The sequence below is a fragment of the Morone saxatilis genome, unplaced genomic scaffold (genome assembly GCF_004916995.1).
Source record: "Morone saxatilis isolate NCDOM2014 unplaced genomic scaffold, NCSU_SB_2.0 Contig5, whole genome shotgun sequence".
In the NCBI taxonomy this organism is placed as follows: Eukaryota; Metazoa; Chordata; class Actinopteri; family Moronidae; genus Morone; species Morone saxatilis.
Window position 1 is genome coordinate 25,868,764 of NW_023340095.1, and position 12,002 is coordinate 25,880,765.

General features: G+C 38.0%; 1 protein-coding gene across 1 annotated transcript in view; it reads left to right on the top strand.

The window, feature by feature from the left end:
* The first annotated feature begins 6,673 nt into the window (after positions 1–6,673).
* The window catches only part of itgb2 (integrin, beta 2), a 25,277-nt gene continuing 19,948 nt past the window's right edge, over positions 6,674–12,002 (top strand). Inside the window, exon 1 of the mRNA XM_035676612.1 lies at positions 6,674–6,764. The gene's annotated coding sequence lies outside the window, so the exon portion shown is untranslated. The remainder of the gene's footprint in view (positions 6,765–12,002) is intronic.

The window sequence follows — 12,002 nt, forward strand, 5'->3', positions numbered from 1 at the left end:
GGGTGAAGGCTGGCCCGTGTGGTCCGATCCAACAGACGAGCTACTGTAGCTCAAACTGCTGAAACAGTTAATGCTGGTTCTGATAGAAAGGGGTCAGAACACACAGTCTGTTGGTATGGGGCTGCAGAACATTATGACCACCAGGGTGCCCAGGGGGTCAGAATGTTATGGCTGATCGCTGTAAAGTCCCCATGAAGTTAAAATGTATGTTGTTATCACATATGTCTTGTGCTATGACTGACCTATACGTTGTTATATGGCCTTGGTCTGACTCTTATAATAAGTAAAAAGTTTCCTTTTGAACAGACGTTTGGAATATGAGAGCAAAATAATTGATCAATTTAACTCAGTGTAATCAGGGCCAGTTACCTTCAAGTGATTTTAATATTCTAATGCAAATTATTTGCGGCAAGATTATTTATCTTGAGTAGGGAAACAGGATGTTTTTTTTCTTTTCTTCTTATTTTTGGAATGACTCAGTTTTTCAGTGAAGCCGCCCAGCTTCCTACAGAAACAGGTTCCTCACTCTTTTTATGAAATCATTTTCCAGGACCCTACCAGGACATTTTCCAGGAGTTTTGACAATACAGGACAGGACTAATAATATTTAATTTAGTTGTAGGCCCAGTATTGACACGTTTTACCCTGTTTTATTCCTCCTGTTTTAATAATGCAGCATTCATGATGAAGTGACATAGGTTCATTATAGGTCACTGCTCAGTGTTTATGGGACGCTCCCTGTTAGCTCGCTTTCCGTTGTTCTCACCACAGCTCATTTTTCTGCAGAGTCTCCAGTGATTTATTTACAGTTTTCCCCTAACACAGGTTTACGTAGGCAGTCTGAGTGAGCAGCTAATTTACAATTAAAGTTTTCCATGACAACAGAGATTATTTCCAGGATATTTGGTCATTTGATTCCATTTCCAGGTGTTTCCATGAGTCTCTTAATATCCAGGTTTTCCAAGACGTGTGGGAACCCTGAGAAAGTGTACCACAGTCTACTTGTTGTTCCAGGGGCTTCATGCTGAAAGGATACCATTTAAAGAAAAAGTTGTGATTTTTTTTTTTAAATACAATCAATTTGAAATGGTCAGCTGTTTAACCCAAACTCTAATATAGACTACATTTGACATCTAAGTTAGTAGTGTCTCTAAAAAGTGACATAAAAGTAACGACTGCTTAAACAAGATCTACAGGGATGATTTTAAGGATCTCATCTGCAGCCCAAAACATCATTATGTGAATACACAATTCAGAGATGATATTCTGCTGGACCTTTATTGGACCTTTAATGCATACTGAAAGCACCTTCCAGGGCCGTATCTCACATGTCTTATTATTATGCATGATTCCACCTGGCAAGACAAAACAAAGAGCTGTGATAGCTGTGTTTCTGACTGCTGATGCTCCTGTGTGTGTGTGTGGGCAGGAGCCATGCACTACTGGCTGGTGGTAGTACTGAAACTGGATGTTGGCAGCGCTCCAGGTAGATGGAGGCAGAGCGACGCCTCGGCGTTCTGAAATATTGATTCAGAAAGCTGAAGCACCCTCAAGCCATGGGCTGCGTTTGGACAATACATGCAGAAGAGTGTAAAAGTTCAACCCCTGCATCCGTGCATGGCTGTAACATCTGATAACAAAAGGTCCACCTCTAGACTGCTCTTACTCTCCCTTCACATTTCTTACTCTGTCAGGTCTGCTTAAGGTGCAATTTTCTCCGGGATATCTTTATACACATATCCTTCACACAGAGCCATATAGTGCTTTACTGCCACCCATTTTTTTTAGCTTGATGCCTACACTAAACACATAAAATAACATATATACAGAAAATAGGGTTGACTTTAAAAGGTGGAGAGTTCCCCTACAACTAAATTGTCGCTTTGAGTTACTCCCCTTAAAGGAATGCAATGGTGCATGCATTGCTGAATTAGTTAGCTAGGAAATACAGATATTACTTGTTACATATTACATATTAACATCCCTGAAAATTACAGATATTCTGTTTCTCTTTCTGTGTGGGTTAAATAAATGAGACAAAAAGGTTTAATCAGTTTTAGCTGTAATCTTTGGACAAAGCCAGGCTTTATGCTAAACTAGGCTAAGTCCTGACTCCTGGCTCAGTTGCCTTTTTTATCCATTGTCTCATCGTAAAAAAAAAGGAAGGATACTTCCCACAATGTACTGACCGTTCTTGTAAAGGAGGCCAAATGTATTCAATAACGAATCGTTCCAGCCCTATTGTCCAGTGACAAAACCCAGGGGTGGATCTAGAGAAATATTAATGGTGTCCTGAAGGTGGCATGGAGACGTTAAGGGGTGGCAGAAATACATGCCGATTTAATCACAATCACATTGAACTGAAAAACATTAAATGTGGCACATTAGTAAATCATTAAATAAAAATATCTAAAGGAGGCATTAGAAATCAATGAATTTTTCATTTCCAAACATTTTTCAGACATTTTCAAATACAAGTTCTTTTTTTCAATGAACTGAAAGGGGAACTTGGCAACTTTCGGGGGGCTTAATAAAATTCGTGTTTAAATCATTTGGATGGTCTAAATGCCTGTTCGGCTGAAAATGGTGCAGCCCACCCCCCGTCTGCGCTACCCCCCCAGGCGGGAAACCAATCTTGCAAGCTTTGGGACTTACCGTCCCGGTAAATTGGCAGATAGGAAGTATCGCAAGAAGGCGGAGAACGGAGCGCGAGAAAGACGAAACGCTTTACGCCAATTCCACATAAACGCACACGCCGCCCCTCAATAACGGTTAGGTGTATAATGTATTACCCACCGCTCGGCTATATACTGGGCTGGTTGCTCCCACGGGTGGGGGGGGGGCGGGGAAAAGAGTTGCTGTTTGAAAAAAAGGCACATCAGGCGGTTCGAGTGGTAGAAAGGCGGGAGGGCGGAGGGGTGCCGCAAGGTGAGTTCGTTTTTACGACGTGTTGGTGAAATACAGCGGGTCCCGGCTGGGCCTCAGGGCTAAGGGGGAGCTCGTTGGGAAACATTGCGATGACAAAAGGAGAACGACAACCAGCGAAGAAAGGAAGAAAATGGCTGAAGCGTTTGCAGCCAAGGTTCCCCTTTAAAGGGACCAGCTGTGTTAGGATGATAAGTGGCATCTAGCAGTCAAGTTTTCAGATTACAACTAACTGAACGACTGCCTTAGCGTGTCGTAGGAGAAAACTACAGGTGGCCACCCAGAAACACAATAAGAAGAAGACAGATTAAAGCTGCCAAGCAGCGGCAATGAACGGGCCCTCCGCACTCCACGCAACTCCGTGCTGCTGCCGCCCCTTCACGGTCGCGTTGCGGTTAAACAGTCGATGTGACGCGCAACCCTGATGAAATTCCTGTTCACGGAAATCCAGATCAAATTGGCGGGCGGTTACTTCCTGTTGCCAGTGCCGGGCCGGGCCCTGCTGCCAGGAGGGTTGGCCCTATCACTATATCTGAATATTATCACAATTAGGTATGTTCAACGGACGGCCACTCGTTACTCAGGACCCAAGTGAAGTTTGGAGCCCAATGGACAATGTACACTCAAGTTATAGCAAACTCGTGTTTTGTGGCGGTACATCAAAATTTCACGCCACGCCACAGACACGCCCACTCACCACATTCATCACATATCATCAACAATGTGTTTTGCATTTTATAAGTAAATTTCAGCTGGATCTGATCATCCTGCTAGGAGTAGAACATGAAAGTATAAAACGATGATATTTTATGTTGCAACTAGGTGGTGCTATCACTATATCTGTATATTGTCATGTAGACGTGTTCAGGGCGGGACTCTTATGAGACATGTGAAATTTCGTTGAGATCTGATCATGTTTGACAAAAATTTTATTTTTGTATACAGTAATAGTGTCATATTGTTATGGCTGCTATTCCCAACTGTCTCATTACTTTATCTTTTTAAATCATAGCTTTCAACTTAAAACTATCCAGTTCAACCTGTAGAATTCTCATAATTTTTTATTCATTGATATTTCTTTTTCTTTAATGGTTTGACAAGAAAATGCTCATACTCAGTTAAATTTTTTGAACAAATTATTTTTGCCTCTGCCATTGTTTTGGCTCCAGATTCAGTGTACTAGTGTTTTCTATTCCATTCTGTGTTCTTATGAGCACCATTAGACCAACAGCATATACTCATACTTAACTTAAGCAAGGGTCACAAACTCAAATTGTCAGGGCCCACTGCTAGTATTGTCATGTCATAGGGCCACTTCAACATTCAAGTACTACAAGAAGGTGCAATATTCTGAAAACATTCCCATTTCTAACATCATACTCCAAAAAAAACATACAAACACAGCAGTTTCTATACTTTTATATCATCATTCTACATCATCTTTGTTGTTTGCCGATAAAGAACAAATAAAAGCGTGTCTTCTTCCTCTTCCTCTTCTTTACCAACTTCTTCTATCACAGTTTCATTATATACATTATATACATAAAGATGGTTCTGGTGTCCACTGCAGTTGCAAGATTAAAAATATAAAAAATAATAATAATAATTTAACTGCTTTGAGAACTAAATATATTTTTCCTGACATGTTAATAAACAAGAAAATATATGATTATCATAGTAAAAAAACATATTGGATTTATCTTTCCTCCTCTTTCTCCTCCATAGCATGTGCTTGCTCCTATGTCGTCCATTTTGAAAAGAAAGAATGAGGAAGTTCCCAGCATCCCCAGCATTTTTTTGTTATGTTTGTATGTATATAGACAGATGACATCCCTTCCTTGCCACCTATGCGTATACTCGTTACTGAACTGTTATATTTCACAATATTATATCAGAGCATTTCAGCTGTGTATATGAGCACATTTTACTGGTATGTGTGAAAGATGTGATTTCACAAGTTTTTATGAGAGCTTTTCAGTTGTGTATGTAAAAGAATTTCTCATTGTTTATGAGTGAGGTTTTTTAGTATAGTATGTGAATGAGTTTGCCTTCAAATGTCTAGTGAGAGAAACATTTTCAACTGTGTATATAAGCACATTTTACTTGTGTGAAAGGTTTTCATTAGTTTTCGTGAGTGTTTCAGTTCTGTGTGTAAAAGCATTTCCCTGGTGTGTTTGTGTGGTTTTCAGAATAGTAAGTGAATGAGTTTGCTTTCATACAGCAGTCCTGCAACTTAAAAAACACAAGCAAATTAAGAAAGTATCCTTATCAACTTGGCAACATAAGCATCCTTTGAGGAAGTACTGGCAGCTACGGAGATGGGAATTAGGGGTGACGCTGCGAGAAGACACACAACGACACGATGCTAAAGAGGTTAGCATCAGTACCTCATAGGAAAGTGCTGCTATTAGTTTTTGTGTTTTTCTAGGAGGGCTGAGTTTTGTGTTTCTTATTAAATGAGAAATTAACTCTTAATACACATTCATATATTGTTTTTTGAAAAAAAAGGGTGTTCTTGTGTTACATAATACATTTTGACAAGTTGAGTTGGTGGTCTTTTTTGCTACAAATGTCTAATTTATTTTCAGGTTGTATGAGCAGTTTGATTTCCATTTAAGGCATACATTCCTTGTGTTGGCTGACCTTTTGTGTTACTTGACAACTTTTTGTAGACTTTTTGTGTTGCTATTGATGGATGAAATCATTTTTAAATCTGGGATAAATTACCAATTTCTTAGTAAGCAGATGTGTAATAAGGGGGATAATGCACAGCGAGCGGGTCATTGTTGCGAAATAAACCCCTTTAGGGTGATTCAAGACCTGCATCACTGTGTTGTGGTTTATTTTGTAGCAATGACCTTTAAACTCTTACATTTTCTATCTTCTAAGTTTAGATATTTTTTCAGACTAAAACGGTCCTGTGGCCCTCTAGACATTCTACAAAAGTTTAAATAAAAACAAAACTGAAAAAGTCGAAATTGTAAGATGTTTTTTTAACCCTAAAAAGGTAGGAAATCACAAAAAAAGACCTGCTAAATGTTCCACTGTGTTCACCAGTTAGTCTCTAACTGTGTCTGTCTGCTGCTGAGAAGGAAGTGTATGAACTGAAAAAGGAAATGACACTGATAAGAGCAACATGACCGTACCAAAAACAGTTGCAGGTGTAAAACCAAGCCAAGAGATGAAAGTTGCTATAATGCATGGTAGAGTTGAGTAGAAATGCAGAGTTGGATGGTAATTCATCTACAAGTAATCATTTGTTCCCTTGTTGATCTGTAAATGTTTATTATAGTTTTACCAATAGAGACTTGGTAGAGACTTTACCAAACTTGATCCTGAAAATGATTACATTACTCATGCCAGTTCCATTTGCTGAAGACAAATGTGAAATGTGGTTGTAAGCTTAGATGGGCTTAGTTTTAAATGTAAGTAACTAACTGTGTAGTTTGTTTTAGGTGATTTTTTAATGTATTACAATGAATGTTTTGAGAGCCTCCAATAATTAAATGTCTCATATTTTATTTTAGTTAAGTCTTAGCAGTGAAGTCACAAGAATGTTCTGAGCTGTCAGACACAGGTCGAGTCTAAAGTCCTTATTATAGTATCTGAAGTATGACTCAGATACATGTCTTCCATCTCCACTTATGGCTGGCCATGCGAAGTGCAATTTTTTTTTAACACCATGTTGTGTGTTGCAGCCTGTGACACAACCCTTGCTGTTCTCATGAATACACTCTTAGGTTGCTCAACCTTCCTGTCTGTAGGTGGAGTCTCTTCACCCAGATAGTGTTCAACACCAACTGTTAACCACAGATGAGAACTGCATCTTCCGGTTGCTGGTAAGTTTGCTTTTATTAAGAAATTGTTTGCTTTAGTAAAGAAATCTTTGTTTTTTTTAACTCCTACAACCCTCTTAACTTTTTGTTTTTGATATTCATACATGGACAGCTGGGGATGTGCTTCAGACAAATTCTGATCAAGGACAAAATAAGGTGTATTTTATCAACTATTTTATTTAATAGTGCCATAGAAAGTCATAAATGTCAGACTACTACCTATGATATAAAAGAAATGTCTACATAGTCTCAACACTGGTTTGTAAAAGTCTGAAAATGTATATAAAGCAACATACGGAAGACAAGCTTCTTGTTTTCTGGGAGGAAGTTGACTCATTTAAAAAAAAACAGACCAAGAATTGTATTTCAGTTTGATTAATGATTAATGCTTAATGTGAATTTTTATTTTGAAAGACATTTTTACATCTTCAGTTAAATATACCATCATTTTACATTATGCTTGGTATAAAAACCTTAAATATTGAAATAATGTACAAAAAAAGGGCAAAAAGGGAGCAAAATATGATGCAATTCATTAATTCTTTGAACAGTTCATCAATAACAAATATTTTGACTGGTTTTCCACCATTAACATGAACAACAGAAAGCAACACAAACATATCATCACATTTTATTTTTGAATCGAGAATTACCACTTCTTCTTTACTGTGGACCTGTATCTAAATATATTTGTGCCTTCTCTAATTCTGCTGCTGCTTCCTCATTTAGTAAGACTAAATGTTGTCTTACTGAGTATAATAATCAGTGGCGGTGTATTTAGTCTTGCTGTCAAAATTGTATGTATGTATTGTAAGTATAAGTAAAAATGCTGTATGCAATAAATGTATTCAAATTAGTCATTAGGCAGTAGAATGTAGGTGGATGAAAACGACATAATCCTGTTGTTGGTAAGTTTGCTCGTATTAAGAAATAGTTTGCTTTAGTAAAGAAATAGTTCTTTTTTTACTTTTACAACCCTCTTCACTTTTTTTTATCTTACATACATGAACAGCTGGTGATGTGCTTTAGAAAAATCCTGATTAAGGACAAAATTAACTGTATTTTACGTCATCAAAGTAGTTCCATAGAAAGTCAGAAAGGTCAGACTACTCCCTAGAATATGAAAGAAATGTCTACATAGTCTAGGCTTGTAAAAGTCTCAAAATTTATGTGAAGCGACATATAAGGAAGACAAGCTTCTGGGAGGAAGTTGATTGAGTTAACTACCGACATTTTTGAGAAAGGGAACAAAGAATTGTCTTTCCCTTTGGTTTCAGAGTTCAGAACCGCTTAATGTGAATTTCATTTTCAAAGACATTTTAATCTTTTAATTAAAGATGTTGCAGTTTTATCAACAAGAACAACTCACGCTTCTAGGCCACATCATATCATATCACTAGTGATGGGCATTCTGGCTCTTTTTAGTGGGCTCAGTTTAGCATACCTATACATATTACCTGTATGAGCCACTGACAGGCAAGACTAACTGTGGTGGTCTGTGTAGGTTCTTGGCAGAATCAATAAATCAATAAATATCTAAATTGTTTGATGTGTTTACATTCATAGTCACCGGTTATTATGAAGTGAGTGATATATGATGCAGTTCATTAATTCAATTCAATTCAATTGTCAGATTTTGGTAATTTTGTAAGCCGCGCCATTCATAGAACAGAAGTTATCTCAGGACACTTTTCTGCGCGCATAATAGAGCAGGTCTAGACCGAACTCCTTATAACATTTACAGAGACCCAACAGTACCACCATTAATGCTTTGAATTTCAGTTCAGCAATATAATTTGTGTTTTGTATAATTTGTATATCATGGTGTAGTTTAAATTATTAGTAATGAATAATAATAATAATCTTGTGTACCTGATTATATTATATTTTTGACATATGAAGGGGATGGATGGCTTAAAATGGCCTGCTTGCCAGAAGTTTGAGATCCCTTACAACATCTGCTTGTGGCAACCAAGGCACAATAAACGTTTTTATGCTCATGTTTAGTGTTATTAGTTAAGATTAGGGAAAGATGGTTAAATACTGAAAAGGTCTACAGTTTGTTACACAGTACCATCTGGAAAGTCATCTTTGGAAACTATTTGGAAAAGGGCAAATTTCAATCCACACAAACCATGTAACGTAATCAAACTCTTACTGAAGCCAGTCGGGAATAGAGTGAAAACATATTTTCCATTGAGAAAAGCCTCCAGTGCCATTCTCTGCTCTTCTTTTAATGGAGAACTCTCCAGTTCTGATATAACTGATGCTAACAGCATCTACGCTAAACTATTTAGCAATCACCATTGTTGTTTAATGAGCAATGTCTTCTCACTGCATCACACCTAGTGCCAACCTCCGTAGCAGCCTGTACTTCCTCAAAAGATACTGATTGCTCTGGCACCACTGTACCAGCCACAAATGCCTGCCAAGATGGATTCTTGGGTGATCTAATGATTTTGTGATCTTGCGAATCTGCCTTGCCCTGCCCCCGCTCCAGGTTATATAAATGGGTTTCTGATGATTTTATTTAAAATTTGTTGCCCCACTGGGTCCTGTACCACTGGGTCCTGTTTTTTAACCTAATCTTAAGGACTTGAAGGGGGTCCATGAGTCAATATCTAGTTTTAAGACATTCATTAATTCAGTTGTGTGCTTCCATGGTATAAACTCTTGAAGTAATGTGTTCAGTCAAATTGCTACACACACAGTAAACCATCTGCCCAGGTTGTACTCTGATACACTACCTGCTCAGGTAGTGAGGGGACTATATACAGTATAGTGCATTCTCAGTGTGAGATGATATCCAGCCCTCAGCTCAACTGCTGTCACTGTGCGAGTTTCTGAAAACCACACCCAAAAAAAGAGAAGTAAAAATACTGGTATAACCCCTCCCATACTGTAGATTGATAGATAGAATGTGGAGGGTTTAATATCCAATGAAAACATACTTTTAAGATGCTATCTTCTGTTTTGCCTTCTACTATATTTAATAATTTAACTTTATTTTTATATTTCAATGCTATCTACGGGTACTGTGGTTCTGTAGATATAAAAGGGTTAACCAAACCAAACATGCATTTCACAACCACCATAGTTTCTCCTTCGTTCTTGGAAGGCAAGGGTGAAGCAAGGGAGTTGCAATCTGCAACTACAATGATAGATCCTACAAACAAATCGTCCATGTAGGAGTGGTGATGTGTTATGTTGTTGCGTTGGCCAGCAGTGATTGGTTTGCTAGTGCTGAAGGGGGGGGGGGCAACCATAGTGACACAGTAGACTACAGCAGCAGTTTAAGTAATTCCCCTTCTGCCAGAGGGTTGGAGACAAAAGTTCTGTACTGCAGGTTAAATAATAGTGATGACCGTGACTACTGTAAATTAGGTGTTTCACAGAATAGTCAACTAGTCAACTAGCAAAACCACCAGTCAACACTGCATTGTTTAATAATAATCGTTTGTGCGAGTAATAAACTCAGCATTGCATCTAAAGCAGATATGCAGCTGGGGACCCAGTAATCAGTGCATCAGTGTTAGCTATTTAGAGCTTAGAGATTGCCTTGTAACAACCAAAGGTGGACATTACTGTATTGTTTGAACAATCATTTTCTTATGCCCTGTTAAATAAAGATAATTAATTTAGAGAAGGAAAGACTCCTGCTGTCTCTGCAAGAAAGCAGTTGTGTTGTTACTGGAGTCACACAATAGCTCTAACTCAGAAAAGCTTGCAGGGGGCTTCAGTCCAAACAGATCACTCCACTGGGTGGTGGCTCTTGCATTTCTTTGACATGTTCCTTATGGTCACCTTCCTTCTTGTTGGGTTTTTATTTTATGGTGGCTAGCAAACAATGAAGCGAGGCAATACTACCACCAACTGCTATAGAGTGTGTCTATAGTTTAGTAGCCTTTCCCTCAGAACTTGAAGGACCACCTTGTTGTTTGGGAACACAAATACAATGGTACTTTCAGCTGTCACGTCTGGGAAGTGGTCAAACACTTTACAATAAGCTGTAGTGACAAAAACAGAAGTAAGGGTGGGTGTGGTATAGTGTTTTTAATGCTTAGAAATCTAACTTCTGTTATCAGAAAGAATGTACATTTTGTACATTTGAAAGTTTAGTTTCATTTGAATGTGTCTTTCAATTCAGTTCAGCACTTAGTTACAGCACAGTACGGCTCAAACGGCTATATCGTTATTATTCCATTAAGAGGCAGCTTTCTAGGTGTTGTCAGTCTTCAGATTGTTTCCTGTCAGCTGTACGAACAGTCTATATAGACTCATGGCGGGACACAGTAACTTAACTAAATTTAAAGTGTACACAGACTGTTTTACAGCTGATTCAAATCTATTTTCATAGTAAGCAGTGTTGTATTGGACTACATTTCGTACTGTAATGGTTTGATGACACTATGCACAATAATCCACCAACTGCTACCTCATCATCTGGCCTTTAAAATCTTATTAGTGATTGTGTAATTGGGGCTACTTATGTGTACTGTACTGAGGTGTCAACTTGTCATATTATCCCAAAGAAACATATACAGAAACAGATTTCTTATGAGCATTTTTTCAGCTTGAGTCACAAAGCGGAAATGTACTGATGTCGCAACACTTTGCTGCTCCCTTCTGCCTTTTATGGTGTCAACTGGGTTGACACAGAAGGAAATACAAGCTTCAGTGTGTTTATGGTTGGCATTTTGGTGCATCTGCATACAGACAGACCCAGTGATGTAGTGCAGGGTACACACAGGTATACGGAGTATACCTACTTATTATTCAGCCGGCAGTAGGTATACCCACTTTTTGTATTCTGTGAGCTGAATTGTTTCCCTATAAATGGCAAAGTAGGTGGAGTAAGGAATAAGGAAACTATACAATACAAGGTTGTATAATGAAATTAATGTTTGCTGTCCTTAATGCTACACACACAGAAAATAATAATTTAGTTTATAAAATAAAATATGACATAAAGTACAAACAAATAAAACCAATACATACAGTTAAACATATACATGTATATACTGTACGTACACATTTGTTTTATCCATGACCCCCGTCTGTTCCTAAACTTAACCAGTTTCTTTTTCAACTACTTACACTGAACTCTACAGAGCCCCTAAAGTCCCAAAAGGTAACTTTTTTTTTTTTTATCTTGTGCGTTTAAGTTATTCTCTTATGGGTACAATACTTATCTTGAGGGCACACGTTATTATTTTATGCGCACAAGTTACTTATCTTATG